At 42.4% G+C, this 9,338-nt stretch overlaps 1 long non-coding RNA gene across 2 annotated transcripts in view; it reads right to left on the bottom strand.

Annotated features, from left to right (window-relative positions):
- Window positions 1-1,741: 1,741 nt before the first annotated feature.
- The window catches only part of LOC140203394 (uncharacterized), a 28,101-nt gene continuing 20,504 nt past the window's right edge, over window positions 1,742-9,338 (bottom strand). Inside the window, exons 2-4 of one of the 2 annotated variants that reach the window (XR_011887356.1) lie at window positions 4,642-4,695; window positions 3,390-3,578; window positions 1,742-2,880 (exon numbers count right to left, since the gene is read on the bottom strand). This is a non-coding gene — a long non-coding RNA (uncharacterized lncRNA). The remainder of the gene's footprint in view (window positions 2,881-3,389; window positions 3,579-4,641; window positions 4,696-9,338) is intronic. The other variant, XR_011887355.1, reaches the window with a different exon arrangement.

Below are 9,338 nucleotides of genomic sequence, written 5' to 3'. Positions count from 1 at the left end.
TGCTAATATTACTTTTTGTGTTGCGTGTGTGATTTAGCTATACTGTGTTTTGCACAGCTTTATTTGGCTGTATACATGTGTACGATTGAACGATAATAAAATTGAACCCTGAGTACAGGCTCTTCAGTCCACAATGTTGTACCTGCTCTACGATCAATCTAGCCCCTCCTGTTGTGTAGTTGATATATCAGTAATATTGTAAATATATTGTTTGATTAAGTATTCTTTGTTGTTTAAATATTTCATTATGGTTATATGTAAAAGTATGTAAATGGCATACGTCATCATGCCACTGTGTCATATGTGTGCACCTCACTTAAAGTAAAAGCAAAGTTAGACTGCACTCACAACTTTTTCTTTCAACTAGTTTACTATTTTGGAATTACAAAGCATAGCACCACCCTCCCATATAGCCCTGCAGTTTTTCTTTTCATCCATGTCTCTTAGACATTCCTAATATATCTACCTTCACTAACCCCAGAAAAGCATTGCATTCTGTTTACTGTGTTAAAAACTTACCCTTCTTCCACTCTCTAACGGATGCCTGAAAGACATCCTGCTCAGGTAAGGGAGGTAAGTGTAAGTAAGGTAACAAGTGCTATTGCATTGGGCAATATTTGTCCTTCAGGGATGGTCCAGTCAGACCTCACTCTATGGATGTTCAGAAAAGAGGTTTCTGGCTGAAGGTTAAAGAAAAGGGAAATTCTGCGGTTAGGTAGTGCTTCTCACAACCAAGGATCACAGCATGCCTTGTAGATAATGAACTATTGTCACCTACATGTCAATGTGGGGATTTCAGTAGCCAGCCTCTGAGCTCCAACAAATAATAATAACAGAACTATCAGTTCCTTGTTTCATGATGCTGCGGATGAGGAATGAACTCCCTCCCTGCCTTTAAAATAATGATGTGAATCGTCCCACATGAACAAACAAGCTGCAACGTTAAAACCCCATCTCAAAAAGGAAAAGCATTCTGGGCACCATGACAGTGTCGTGATTAACGCAACACTATTAGAAACTCCAGCGATCAGAGTTCAATTCCCGCTGGAGTTTGTACATTCTACCGTGAACATGTTGATATCCTCCGGGTGCTCAGGTTTCCTCCTGCTTTCTGGATTACTGGGTTAATTGGTCACACGGCTATACTCGGGCGGCAGGGGCTCGTTGGGCCAGAAGGGCCTGTTACCATGCTGTATCTCTAAATACAGAAAATATGCATCACTGAGGTCTACTGGAATTTTGAAGGAACGGGATTTGATGTCAAAACCTTTTGATAAACAGGCTGAAGTGCTACCTGTAAGCAAGTTATATAATTTCTTACAATATGGTATTGGTTCAAAGGTTTTGCTTATAGTTAAATCCATAAATTCAATTCTATGATACAAATAAAATCGGCTCATGGTGCTGCTAGGTTACATGGAACTGATGAGTTTGCGTCGGTTAAAACGGTTGTGATTTAATCTTCGCCTCTGATGGCAATTGAACTTACTTACCTAGACTGGCCTATCAAGTGACCAGGCTGAGTCCCACTTGGTAACAAAGCACAGCATTCCAGGAAGCCAGTTTAATCATACTGACATTTTGTAAATAACATGGTAGAAAAAAATCTGAATAATGAAATTTTCCCTGTTTAAGGAAAAAAGATCAACGCTAATTCACCAATGTCAATATTCATTTTTCATTTTAATGCACTTTGGAGAAAAAATGGCCAGCTTCCATTACCTGTAACAGGACAGTTTGGGGTACATTCATTAAATTGTCTCAGCTATGACAATTATTGAAAGTCCTGCTGAAATAATCCATTTAGATAAATACATAATGTTCTTGGCTGGAGTCGTTCTGTCTGCAGGCATTGAGACCTCAGTACCAGCTTAATACCAAATTATTGGCAAAGTACTTCCTTTATTTCTGCAGCAGAGTGTGCAGCCGATTTTCACTCAATGAACACATAACAATACAATTGAAATACCTTTTAATCACAGCTTAATCTTTGACAGCCAGTATAGTTTAGGTGGATGGAACATTCCAAACAAATTGAATACTATTTTTTATGGTTTAAAAATTCGTAATGTGGAGAAACAATTTATTAAAATGGTGTATTGGCCTCTAATAATAACAGTTGCCACAACTTGCACAGATTCCAAAGTAAAGCTCAGTTTCAAGCGAGAAGCGCAGGAGCACCCAAAAGTTCTCTAATAAGAAACATCAGTGAAGATCAATGAAGAATTATACCATATGAAGATCATTTGAATATGGAGATAAAACTAACTAGCACCATCTATAATGGTCAACCCTTTCACGTGATGAATCTCTGTTTGGAGTGACAATTTAAGTTCTGGAATGGTTTGAAAATGGAACGTGTTGGTAATATTTTCAAAGCAGGTCAGATGTGGTGGCTAATTGATGTCAGTAAAACTTAACCCTTCAATTCCTTCCTATTTCCTCTCCCTTACTTGCTGTATTTTTCCCTGATGAGGGAGCTTCCTGGTGCCAGACATTCCGCTTCAATCCCAAACTCGGCTGCTGTCACTGTGGAGTTCCCACATTCTTCCTCTTCACATGTGACTTTTCTCCCACATCCCAGTGGGTTTGTAGGCTAACGAGCTGCTCTGGTGGTGGGTGATAGGACTTGGGGGGAGTTGATGGCAAAGTGGGAAGAATAAAACAGGATTACTTCATTGAATTAGGTGGTTGATATGTGGTAACAGGTCAGTAGGAAGTCAGTGGGCCGAATGACTATTTCTGTGCTGTACTTCATTATAATTTGATAGCTCAATGATTGTTCATTTTTCACCAATAAACCTAATTTTCTTCTTTTTCTTGATCTAGTCTTCTGATCTTAATTGTCAGGTGCTGGAAGACGGAACACCAGAATCATCTCTGAGAAAGAACAGAAAAATCAAAGATAAAGATTAGCTTTATTTTTCACATGTACATCAAAACATCAAAACATAGAGTGAAACATGCTGTGTTTGTGTCAGTGGCCAACTCAGCCCGAGTTTCTACAGCCCGCAAGTGTCATCACGCTTCCAGCGCCAACATAGCACGCCCAGGACTCACCAACCTTAACCGAATGTCTTTGGACTGTGGGAGGAAACTGGAGCACCCAGAGGAAATCCACACAGTCACAGGGAACACATGAAAACTCATTACAGACAGTGGGGGGAATTGAACCCTGATCTGCCATCACTGGCACTATAAAGTGATTGCAGTAATCACTACGCCACCATGCAGGAAGCAGGAATGGGTCATTTAGCTTCTTATACTCTCTCCACCATTTAATAAGATCATCTCTGATCTTCTCCCTCATCTCCACTCTCCTGTGCTAAGCCTGCATCTCATAAATCCTCCACAAAGAGCATATCAAATTTTGACTGGAATATACTTACTCTCCACTCTTCTGCATAATGGATTCCAAGGATTTATCACTGCCATATCCCTTTGGTCCAGTCTTCTGTCCCCAACAACCACTCTCTGTCAGCGTGGCACTTGCCCATGCAGCCACAAGAGAGACCTCGTGTGTTCTTTCACAATGAGAAAACAGTGTTGCTGGAGAAAATTGACAAATCAGGTGGTATCTGTGGAGAGAAAAACAAGTCAATGTTTTGGGTCGGAACTGAGAAAGACTGAGATGGAAATGAGTTTTCAGTGAGGTGGAAGGTGGGAGAGAGATGTGCAAAACAAAAGGAGAGTCTGTGGTATGTAGAAAGTTGTAAACCCAGCCTGCTCCCTATGGGTTCTCCAGCATCCAGGCCATCTTCAAAAGGCAATGCCTCAAGAAGGGGGCATCATTAAGGACCCCCAACACCCAGGACATGCCCTCTTCTCATTACTACCATAGAAGAGGAGGTACAGAAGACACACACTCAATGTTTCAGGAACAGCTCCTTCCCTCTGCCATCTGATTTCTGAATGAAGAGTGAACCCACGGACACTACCTCACTATTTGTTTTTACTCTCTTTTTGCACTACTGACTGAATTAAATTTTAATACATCTTTTACTGTAAGTTACAGTTTTTAAATTATAATGTATTGGAATGTCCTGGTGCTGAAAAATAACAAATTTCGTGACATTTGCCAGTAATATTAAACCTGATACTGATTCTGATGAGTCAAAGTGGATTATACAACAGAATTATGACTGTAATTGGGTGATTGGATGTATTTAAGGCAGATATTGATAGGTATCGGAGTAGCCAGGACATCAAAGGTTATGGTGAGAAGGCGGGGGAGTGGGACTAAATGGGAGAATGGATCAGCTCATGATAAAATGGCAGAGCAGACTCGGTGAGCCGAATGGCCAATTTCTGATCCTTTGTCTTATGGTAATGAGCTACTGGGCTTGTGCTGTTAGCATGGTACTTGTACACAAGTTAGCACGCATACTTTATCAGGTTCAATCCAACGTTATTGATGAAAAGCACCATTAAACTGGAAGTCTGCTCTGGTGAGCTCTGGGCCACACAATGGAAGGTGGATGTAGCTACGCATCATTGTAATCGTCATGAAAATAGGCTAACTTTAATGGAGAAGAAGCAGCTGAGACATCTCAGGCTCAATGAAAGGACGTATAGAACAAGGAAAATAAGGCAGTGCAGCACGGAGACAGACCCTACGGCTCTCAGTAATTCAATGCCTACCTGAACGAATCCATTCTGCCTGTGCAAGGTGCACTTCCGTCCATTCTCTGCACACTGTAAAAGTATCCCAAACATCTCTATGTTATTAGCCTTCACAACCACCCTGGCGGGGTATTCCATTCCCCCACCACTCCCCGTGCAAATAACTTGCTCCAGATATCTCCTTTGAATTTTCACCCTCTCTCCTTACATATATGCCCTCTACTATTAGATATTAGATGTTTTATCAGGGATGTTTGTAAGTCATACATCATTGAAAAGAAATTAGGAGAGTGAAAAGAGTACATGAAATGAACTTGGCAAGCAAGATTGATGAGAATCCCAAATTCTTACAAGAAGAGAATATTATGGAAAGTGTATGTCTTTTCAGAGACAAATTAATTTAAACTCTGACAACTCCAGCAAACCTGTACCTTCCCCAGATGAGATCCCAATGGTCCATAAACTTGAACCTGTGCCCCCTGCACAAGTTCCTCAGCCACACATTCACCTCCCAAATCATCCTATTTTTACCCTCTCTGGTGTGTGACAAAGGCAGTAATTCAGAGATTCCTACCCTGGAGGTCCCTAGGCTTTCTACCTAGCTCCCTAAAATCTCTTTTCAGGACTTCCTCACCTTGTCTACCTATATCATCGATACCAATATGTACCAAGACTTCTGGCTACTCACCCTCACCCTTGAGAATGCCATGGACCTGGTCCTGGCACCAGAGAGGCAACATGACACCCAGGTGACTCTATTGCACCCACAGAATGGCCACTCCTGTTGCATTTGTATATTTCCAACATACCTGGTGATATTGCACATTTCCAGCATCTGACGAGCTTTGGCTTTTTGAACGTTATAACAAAAGCTGGGACTGCACTGCAACCCCTTTTGGTTTATATCATTTCAGAATAGCTATTGTATCTGAGAGAATGTTAAATATTTGAGACCCTGGGTCTTGAATGAGGCACGCTACCTAATCCTTTCCACAATGGTGTGTGAATGCACTCTTTCTCTTTATGTACTGGATACCTTTTCTGTCTTCTGAATAGTGATCAAGTTCTCAGCTGAATAAACACTCAATGGACCCTGAAATCATTAGTCAAGATTGTAGAAATAATTGGACAACAGCAGACAGTGTAATTATTACAATTACTACTAAGGTATTGAATTAATATGTCTCATCATAAAAATCCATCCTTTTTTCTAAATCATGTGGATATTGCACCTAACTTTCCTCTGCTTCAGACTTTGCCACATTAGTTTGCATATCAAGTGCTCTTTCACTTTTTATCCCACTGTGAGTAACATAATGAAACAAACTGCTATTTCCATTGGATATTAGTTTTACGGAATGAAGATGCTGCTTTTTCAAACTGATCCTTAATCAGTTTTCATTTTAAAACGTCCTACCTTTATCTAAAAAGAACATATGGATAACCATGGATATCTAGTTCCTATATACTTCCATCCCCCATCAGGAAGGTCTCAAAGCTCTACGCTTCTTTTTGGATTCCAGACCTAATCAATTCCCCTCTACCACTACTTTCCTCCATCTAGCGGAATTAGTCCTTACTCTTAATAATTTCTCCTTTGGGTCCTCCCACTTCCTCCAAACTAAAGGTGTAGCTATGGGCACCCTACGGACTCTCACAGCTATCTGGACTATTCCTCTTCTCACCCTGTCTCTTGCAAAAATGCCATCCCCTTCTCGCAATTCCTCTGTCTCTGCTGCATCTGCTCTCAGGATGAGGCTTTTCATTCCAGGACGAAGGAGATGTCCTCCTTTTTTAAAGAAAGGGGCTTCCCTTCCTCCACCATCAACTCTGCTCTCAAACGCATCTCTCCCATTTCACGTACATCTGCTCTCACTCCATCCTCCCGCCACCCCAGTAGAAATAGTGTTCCCCTGGTCCTCACCTACCATCCCACCAGCCCCCGGGTCCAACATATAATTCTCCGTAACTTCCACCACCCCCAACAAGATCTCACCACTAAGCACATCTTTCCCTCTCCCCCCCCCCCACCCTGCTTTCCGCAGGGATCGCTCCCTACGTGACTCCCTTGTCCATTCGTTCCCCCCCATCCCTCCCTACTGATCTCTCTCCTGGCACTTATCCTTGTAAGCGGAACAAGTGCTACACATGCCCTTACACTTCCTCCCTTACCACCATTCAGGGTCCCAGACAGTCCTTCCAGGTGAGGCGACACTTCACCTGTGAGTCGGCTGGGGTGGTATACTGCGTCCGGTGCTCCCGATGTGGCCTTCTATATATAGGCGAGACCCGATGCAGGCTGGGATACTGTTTCAATGAACACCTACGCTCTGTCTGCCAGAGAAAGCAGGATCTCCCAGTGGCCTCACACTTTAATTCCACATCCCATTCCCATTCTGATATGTCTATCCACGGCCTCCTCTACTGTAAAGATGAAGCTACACTCAGGTTGGAGGAACAACACCTTATATTCCATCTGGGTAGCCTCCAACCTGATGGCATGAACATTGACTTCTTTAACTTCCGTTAATGCCCCACCTCCCCCTCGTATCCCATCCGTTATTGCCCATCCTCTGGGCTTCCCCCCTCCCCCTTTCTTTCTCCCTAGGCCTCCCGTCCCATGATCCTCCCATATCCCTTTTGCCAATCAACTGTGTGCAAGCAGCCTTGTTAATGAGAGAGGTCAGAGGAGAATGGCCAGACTGGTTCAAGCTGGCTGGAAGATGACAGTAACTCAAATAAACACACATTACAATGGTGGTGTGCAGATGATCATCTCCAAATGCGCAACACACCGAACTTTGAAGTGGATGGGCTACAGCAGCAGAAAACCATAAGACCATACAATGTAGTGGCAGAATTAGGCCGTTTGGCCCATTGAAATCTGCTCTGCGAACTATACACTCAGTGGCCACTTTATTAGGTACAGGAGGTGCATAAGGAAGTGACTACTGGATGTATGTACTGTAAATGGTCAGAAAATATAGTGACATCATAGATACAGAAAGTTAGCACCATAGAGAGTTCCAAGCTGTTAGAATAGAACAGACACCTTTTAGTGTGCCTTTTTAAATTCATATTCTCTTATAATTGCTATTGTCAGTGAAACATACTACAACCATATGCAAGGCCAGTCTTATGGCACATTATTCCTACTCCCTGGGCACCATAATGATCATTTTACCCTCACTGGTATTCTTCCTGTTTGCTTTCTCATTCCCCATAGAATTGCAGAGCACAGTGCTGAAACAGTCTCTTACTCAAGCATTCCTGCATCTCCTCAGCTCTTCCACGTCTATCTTTGTGTAACCCCCCTGGCCACCCTCAGGTCACTTGGTTCGCTGTCGTCTAGGAAAACAACCTCAGCCCCGCCAAACTGGATAATTCGTTCGTGTGGATGCTGTGTGAGGTACCCCACCCCGCCCAAATAACAGACAATACACCAGATGCAATTAAATGATTTACAGTTTATAGATATTACTGGAACTATATAATTAAAAGAGAATAAAATATAAAAGGAAAATAAAAGGCGCCACACTTATCAAAGTTCAATCTCTTCGTGCACAAAAACTGTTGGAGCTCAAGGACCTTCTTCTTCACCCTGCGACCCCTCGGACCACCTCGACCGGCCGCCTGGGACCAACAACGGTGGTCGACCAGGCGATCCACACGAGTCCGTCTCCGTCTCCTCTCTGAACGTCCTGCTCGGGGTCCGACCCCATTAGCGGACGTCACAGCACCTCGTCCATCCTCTGTCTCGCTCTCCCGCCTCCTCCCCCAAAACCCCATGCATACAGTATCTTCAAATACACCAAAACCATAACAACTATCCCAATTGGTTAATAGTGTATTTCTTATCACCCTCTAAACCACAACAAGCTGCTAGCGCAAACTTTCTCAGCGTTTAAAACAACAAAGCCGCATTCCCCAGATTAACATAACAAAGATGCCATTTTAATTAGCCTCTGCAGTAACATAAAAATTGAAACCCTCTTACACTTACAAAGGCCAACATTAGCGCAACATAAACAATAGGTTCTTTTCCATCTTACTTAGTCTTCACTATGTTTCATGCATACTTAGTTGTCCCTTTAGATTTCTCAGTTGTTATTTTACTTTCACTGGCTTGCACCATCTCCAGGAATGCAGAAAGGATCTCTGCCACTCTTTGGTGAGGACACAAGAACGGTTACGATGTTAGACTAAGAATTGGTCTCAGACTGATATTGAGACCTCTTTAAGTATACAAAGGAAGCTTTGTTTTGCCTTTGTCGGAACCCTCTTTCCAATTACTGGTTGATAAATTATTTTGACAGCAACTTAATCAAAAAGGGCTTAAATGTCAAAGAAAAACAGAAAGGAAAAACCTTTCAAATGACCTGAATAAAAATGATTTTTTCTCATATCTTTCTCACTCCCTCTGTCACTGTCTCCTTCTACTCACAATATCCCCTTCCCTACTCTTTCCTTGACTTCAAAGTCAAATCAATGTTGAGTTTAAGGCAGGAGAATGGGTTGTGAATGGTGGAGCAGACTCGATGGGTGGCTGGCCTGATTCTACTCCTATGTGTTATGGTCTTGTAACCTTTATTGTGATGTGCACAAGCACATGCAGGCCCAGGTCAATGAAAACCTTACTTACAATGACATCACTTGTACACAGTGCCAAATAAGCAGCATTCACATGAAACACATAAACATAAATTATCCACAAT

The sequence above is a fragment of the Mobula birostris genome, chromosome 9 (assembly GCF_030028105.1).
Source record: "Mobula birostris isolate sMobBir1 chromosome 9, sMobBir1.hap1, whole genome shotgun sequence".
Lineage (NCBI taxonomy): Eukaryota > Metazoa > Chordata > Chondrichthyes > Myliobatiformes > Myliobatidae > Mobula > Mobula birostris.
Note: the sequence above shows the minus strand (reverse complement) of the source record. Positions and strands in the feature narration are given on the sequence as shown.